This window comes from Panulirus ornatus, chromosome 33, assembly GCF_036320965.1.
Source record: "Panulirus ornatus isolate Po-2019 chromosome 33, ASM3632096v1, whole genome shotgun sequence".
Taxonomy (NCBI): Eukaryota; Metazoa; Arthropoda; class Malacostraca; order Decapoda; family Palinuridae; genus Panulirus; species Panulirus ornatus.
In genome coordinates this window covers 16,189,389-16,196,888 of record NC_092256.1, presented here as the reverse complement: position 1 = coordinate 16,196,888, position 7,500 = coordinate 16,189,389, and positions in this window count along the sequence as shown.

Below are 7,500 nucleotides of genomic sequence, written 5' to 3'. Positions count from 1 at the left end.
CTCTCTCTCTCTCTCTCTCTCTCTCTCTCTCTCTCTCTCTCTCTCTCTCTCTCTCTCTCTCTCTCTCTCCCTATATATATATATATATATATATATATATATATATATATATATATATATATATATATATATATATATATATATATATATATATCCGAAGCCAGGACGAACAGCTGGGTTGGCTGAGGACCGACTGTCGCAAACAGAATTCAAACCTAAACCTGTAAGGACTCGACCCCGGGCGGCCCGTGAGTGCGTCACAATCAGCAATGCTAACCGTAACACTGGTATCGAGTTTGACTATTACACAAGTCTATTGAAAATCAATGGATGTTATAATCTACTCTCGTCACTTTGTCTTTTTGGGTTGTCGAAAAAAAAAGGTGTAAATAGACTGTCGGAATAGGGACTGGTGCTGTTTTATGAAGGAAGGGAATAATGGGAGAGGACACAGTGACGGGAGAGGACGAATTAGGATGTGTGTGATGGAAGGGTGTTGAGGGAGAGGAGATTCGAGTGGAGGAGCAAGGAGAAAAGGATAAGTGAGGAGGGGATGGTAAGAGCTGAGAAAACAGAGAGAGAGAGAGAGAGAGAGAGAGAGAGAGAGAGAGAGAGAGAGAGAGAGAGAGAGAGAGAGAGAGAGAGAGAGAGAGAGAGAGAGAGAGAGAGAGAGAGAGAGGTGATGAGGGAAAGAGATCGAGTATTATAGTAAGATGAAAGAGGACAAATGAAGGAAAGAGGGAGAATGAAAAAAAAAGTGGGAATGATAGAATAGACTGATGAGGAAAAATGAGCATGGACAAGTACACAATTAGGAGCAAACAAAATGATGGGAAGGAAAGAAAAAAGAATGAGGGGAGGGTCTAGAAGTGACGAAACAGCTTATTAGATCACCACAAGGGATGGCACATACAGGGGATGGACTTGAACACAGACTGAAACACATACAAAAAAAACTCACAGAAATCCACCAGACTCTTTTGCACTTCGTAACTCTGACCCAGACCTCTTCATGGACACCCGCTCGTTGTGTTCTGCCCCTGTATCAACATACGTATCCTTCAGTATCACAGTGCTTAGAATTACCACACAACATCTTGCGTCATTTTCGACATTATTGTGTTTACCAGCAGTAACATTCGTATGTATTGGGTGTCACATGATAAGCTCTTTGCTGCTTAAGCTTGCTTTACTCTTTTTGTGTCACCTGTAGCGTGTGAATCTGTAAGCTTAAAATCGTCTTATTAAAACGCATTTTCTAAAAAAAAATAAACAGAAGCCCATTATGTTTCACGACTGCAATGATACTTCCGTACTGGGAGGGAAAAGGAGAAGGGAGAGTGAAAGGACAGGAAACGCACTCTATATTAGGAGGGAAGAGATGGTGAGACAAGAGTGAGAGGATGAGGAACGCACTCTACATTGGGAGGGAAGGGGGGAAGGCAGAGTGAGAGGATGGGAAACGCACTCTATATTGGGAGTGAAGGTGGGACACACGCTGACGAAGGAGGCGCCAGTCACGGCTGAATGTAAGCGTTGGAGCAGATGCTGATGTCTTTCAGGGGGTTTCCGGAATCCACTGCACAGGTCATTCAAGGTTAAGGTGAGAGGAGTGGCAGGGTCGAGGAGCAGAGGTATATACTTTAGCTGCTGTGAGAGAGAGAGAGAGAGAGAGAGAGAGAGAGAGAGAGAGAGAGAGAGAGAGAGAGAGAGAGAGAGAGAGAGAGAGAGAGAGAGAGAGAGAGATTTCAGCCATTTGCCGAATCTTTTAATGGTGTCTGTGTTCACTCCTAGCAGGGTTTGTGTTCCACTTGACATAGCATTGAGGAAGCTGCTCCATATCTTAAGCTGGGCTCACATATATGAGTACTTGGTCCCTTTTAGAGACATTATAAGGGATCCTTCTCGAGTTAATTCGACTATATTCTTTCCTATAATGCCACGTTTTAAGTCTTTATCATATCCTCTTTTGATTCCCTCTATTTGCCGTCATACAGAAATCATCTTTTAAATTTCAATCTTTTCTGATAGGTTATAAGTTCCCTTTCCTTGATTTAACTTGTTAAGTTTCTGACTTATCTAAAGTTTTTTCATAGCTTTAGCTTGTCTTACCGGTAACCAAATCAGATAGTGTTCCATCCCATTTTCTTAATTACCTACTGACCTCTTTAAGAACCAGCTTTCTATCTCTCGTCTCGAGAGTCCTCAATGATTTCATTCATAACTTGACTCGCTGGTACAATTCTTTCATTGTCAATTCCCAGTTCCGGGTTTTCGTTTGTTTTCACTTCTTGCCTTTTGTCGCTATCACCAACTTCCTTCCCTGCAGGTCCCTTATACACTAGGTACAACTTCTGTTTTCGATCTTGGCATATACTCTTAATATTCTTAAAGTTTCTTCTATTTGTGCATACAGCATATCCAAATCCTCTTGTATGTTATCTTCGTCATCCTCTCCTCCACTGTAATCACTAAGGCGTCATCTGCAAAAATCATCACACAGTTCTTTTATCTCCTTATCTGTGTCACATCACCGTAAATGATGTAAAAGACTAAATGCGATTTTCTGAGAGGCTTTCCTTGGTAAAAACGTCCTCCCAGTCTGACGCAGCTCAATTTGCTACGCTTTTAGATCTTCTGTTTGTTGTGACCTCTTTGAACCATCTTCCCTAGTTTGCATTGACTACTTTGACGAGTAGGAGACTTTCGCTTTACCTCGTCGAATACCTTCGCAATGTCGAGAGAGAGAGAGAGAGAGAGAGAGAGAGAGAGAGAGAGAGAGAGAGAGAGAGAGAGAGAGAGAGAGAGAGAGAGAGATGTGTTTGTGTCCATTACCTTCCCTTGCATTATTGTTTCATGTGTTGTGTCTTTCTTTCAGCGTTATAGCAGTTGCGTTTCCCATCTTCTTTCACCTACAAAGCCGCGATCTCCTTTGTATTTTTCAGTTACCATTAGTTCATTGCTTTAGTAAATTATTTAATAACTCTTTCACATGCTTTTTCTGCACTGAATATTACGGATATAGGTCTACATTGTCTCAAGGGTAGTTCCAAGGTCCTCAAGGCTCGTAAAGCCATCTTCAAAGGTCGTTACCGTCGTCCTCCAGGGTCGTCATGTCCTCCTCAAGTCGTACCGTCGTCCTAAAGGGTTGTGCCATCGTCTTAAACACGGCTCGTACCATCGTCCTTAAGAGGTCGTTCTCATTGTCCTTAAGGGGTCGTTACCATCGTCCTTAAGGGGTCGTTACCATCGTCCTTAAGGGGTCGTTACCATCGTCCTCAAAAAGGGTCGTACAATCTTCTTCAAGAAGTCAAGCCATCGTCCTCAAAAAGCGTCGCCCGATCATCCAGAAGGGTCGTTACCATCGTCCTCAAAAGAGCGTCGTACCATCTTTCTCAAGGGCCATACAATATTTTCCCCATAGTAGGGGAGGAGGGTCGAACTATGGCCTCAGAAAAGGTCGTTCCATCGTCCTCAAAATAATGAAAAAAAGGCCACACCATCGGGTGTTCTCCGCCGTTGTCTTCAAGTTAAGCCAAGTTCACCTTACCACCACGTCTTGTCTTCAGTGTCTCTTTCCCTCTTTCTACCAGTTCCTTGAAAATAAACCCCCACAGACGACCCTCGCCTCCCTCCTCCCGCCAGACTGATCAGCGCTGGACGACCACACCGACCGTCGTGTTTTGCCCGCCGCCGGAAGTTCTATATTCTGACGAATGTCGTCATTAGAAGCGGATAACGGGGAGAGCTTCGCACCTGTCGCTCTGCCGGATGACGGAGAGGGAGGCATTAGACGATGAGCGGCAGGATATACCCCCACTCCACAAACTAACACACACCTGTTGTACCTTGGGATTACGAACGAATATATATGTATATATATATATATATATATATATATATATATATATATATATATATATATATATATATATATATATATATATATGACGAAAGAGAAAACAATCTCGAAGAGAAACCTTTTGCTCCAAAGAAGATACCATTATCTTGATTTTGATTGTTGTACAGCTTGAAAAAGGCGGGTATCCCATATATATATATATATATATATATATATATATATATATATATATATATATATATATATATATATATATATATACATATATATATATATATATATATATATATATATATATATATATATATATATATATATGGAAAGCTGTGTAGGTATGTATATGTGCGTGTGTGGACGTATGTATATACATGTGTATGGGGGGGGTTGGGCCATTTCTTTCGTCTGTTTCCTTGCGCTACCTCGCAAACGCGGGAGACAGCGACAAAGTATAAAAAAAAAAAAAAAAAATATATATATATATATATATATATATATATATATATATATATATATATATATATATATGAATAAATAACGCAACAAATACTGATACGGAAAAAAAACGGGGGCAAAAGAACAGTGGATAAAAGCTTCTATAATTAAGTTGTAAAATGTTCCATTATACAAAAGGTAGTTCTATTTACATACGGCAGCTGTTTTCATCTGATCCTGTCAGGAGGGGGGGTACTACTCCATAATGGCTTCAAATTCCCATGAAACACGTCCAAACCTACTTACGTCCCCTAAAATCCGATGCGAACTTGTTATTATATAAACAGCGCGGACGAACCCCCTCAACAACTCACGTATACCTATCTATTGACTTATCTATCCTAACTGTGCAAATAAATAATCATATTTCAGTCTCAGGTCTTATTTTCTGTCGTGCAGAAGTGTTCATAAACAAGAGAGAAAGCCCGTAATGACCTCAGCGAACACGTAAATCACTTGGTTACATTTTACGGGATTTACCACGAATAGACAATGCCTGGGTGAGCGGTATTCCAGCCACTGAGGTGGCCTCTCGCCAGTTAATAAGACTTTCTACGACAACTTAGATATTCCAGGAGAAAAGTATGATAAAATGCCGCTAAAAATATATATATATATATATATATATATATATATATCCACCCCCCCCCCACCTTCAACCCACAACCCCAGAGATAAATGGTTGAAATAAAGAATAGGGTAAAAGGCTTCGAGTGATTATTATCTTTAACCGACTTTTTCATTTGTTCCCCAATTCCGGCTTGGTTATTCATCTTTATACATTCTCTCTCTCTCTCTCTCTCTCTCTCTCTCTCTCTCTCTCTCTCTCTCTCTCTCTCTCTCTCTCTCACACACACACACACACACACACACACACCCAGGCTCCACAAAACTTTCCATGGTTTACCCCAGACGCTTCACATGCCCTGGTTCAATCCATTGACAGCACGTCGACCCCGGTATACCACATCATTCCAATTCACTCTATTCCTTGCACGCCTTTCACCCTCCTGCATGTTCGGGCCCCGATCGCTCAAAATATTCTTTCAATGTGTAAGAATCTGAAACAAATTACAGAATCAAGTGTCTTCACAGATCAGTTAATGTAACATATAATAAATTCTTTATGATAATCATTAATATTCTGTGTCACTTTACTCGGCAGACAATTATCATATATTCTGATACATGACAATACAACTTCCTCCTCTCCCTCCTTCTATCCATGTAAGCGCCCTCCCTATTCTTCTATCCCCCCCCCCCCACACACACAGCTTTCCCTAACCTCCTACCTTAATTAATATAATCCTTCCTATCCCACTATCCAACACTCTTCTTCTCTAGCCTCCAACTTTGGAAACTATCTCTCCTCTATCCCGACTTGCTCCTTCTTTCTCTCTCTCCCTTGCCTATCCATCCTTCTGAAACCTTACCCCTACCACTTATCCACCCATCCCTTCACAAAACCTGCTTTGCCTTAGACACGGCTAATCCAAAAAAGAGGCAAAAAAGGTAACTCAAATATTGTTCAGCCCTTCGCCTGTTGGAGGTTAAAAGGGGCATTATAGTGCGGAAATAAACAGCTCCCGAAAAACAAGTTGGTTGAAATGTGTGTTGTGTTTATCTGGACGTGTCGGCCCTCTGTGGACTAGTGGAATTTTTTTTGGGGGGGCAGGTGAATAATTCACATGATGTTAGAATCTATAATTCTTTCTGAGGGTATTTTATTCTCTGTTGGTGTATATCAGACCAGAGATCAGTAGTGTAATTAAGTTATGGTGTAGCATAGCAAGGCATATTGTTAATAATATATATATATATATATATATATATATATATATATATATATATATATATATATGTGTGTGTGTGTGTGTGTGTGTGTGTGTGTGTGTGTGTGTGTGTGTGTGTGTGTGTGTGTGTAAGTGTGTGTGTGTGTGTGTGTGTGTGTGTAAAACGATGTAGGGACGCTATATGTACATGGTAAGCGCCTTAACACACCAGGGTCTTTGACCTGGTGGCTCTCTCCCTCCCTAAAGGTGTCTGAGTCTGGATGTGTTCCACACTTGTGCTAAACATGTTTACATCTTTTTGTTGATGTAATACGATCAAACGAAAACAGGAATACTTTGCCCCCCCCCCCCCCCCCCCCCCCCCCCACAAGACCGATCCTTAAAAGTTCTACTACAGTTTCTCTTCGACAATTTATGAAAGACTATATGTAAGTCACGAGATGAAAATACTCTTTCTAATATTCACACGTAAAAATGTATAACTTCTACATAATCTACAGTAAAAAAAAAATATTCATTTATACCGCATGAATTTAAGTAAAAATAAAGCATGAATATAGACATGAGGATGAATAATGGGGAAATGATTCCACCCACCTGCGTTCACAGACTCGCACGGGGATTCAACTCTATCAAATGTGTATATATATATATAAATCCTAAGAAGCTTTACGTACCCCGTCAAGGTCATCCAGCATCCTGAGCCTGACCTTATCATCCAAATGGTTTGCAATATATAATCTCTAGCCTCCATATTTTCTGTCACTTGTGATCAACGCTTGTTATGTTCACGACGTCAAACAACTTAAATTTACACTTTTGGGATGATTAGTACACTAATTGGAGACGCTTGTTGCTTATCAGCCATTGTCCTTATGGTCACTAGTATGTGAAAAGTTTTCACACGTAACACTGAGGTGTAACACTGGTTAAACACCGGCTAAAAACAAGTATACAAACACAGACACACTGACTACATCCACACAACGCCAGTGATCTGGGTGTACTAAAGACGAGGTAGGTCCACGTGGAATATAGTTAAGAAGTAAAACTATTACAGGTTTCAGAGTATTATCATAGAGACGACAAAAATTTGCCACTAGCGCCATATCATCGGTAAACCCAGTAACTTCTACAGGAGAACGTGTAAGAGACTGATGAGAAAAAACCCCAAACCAAACCGTGAGTGACACATCACAGATAACATTTCTGACGAGTGACAAAAGATTACAGAGAACATTCTCTCTCTCTCTCTCTCTCTCTCTCTCTCTCTCTCTCTCTCTCTCTCTCTCTCTCTCTCTCTCTCTCTCTCTATCTATCTATCTATCTACTTTCAAATGCAGTTAATGGGGA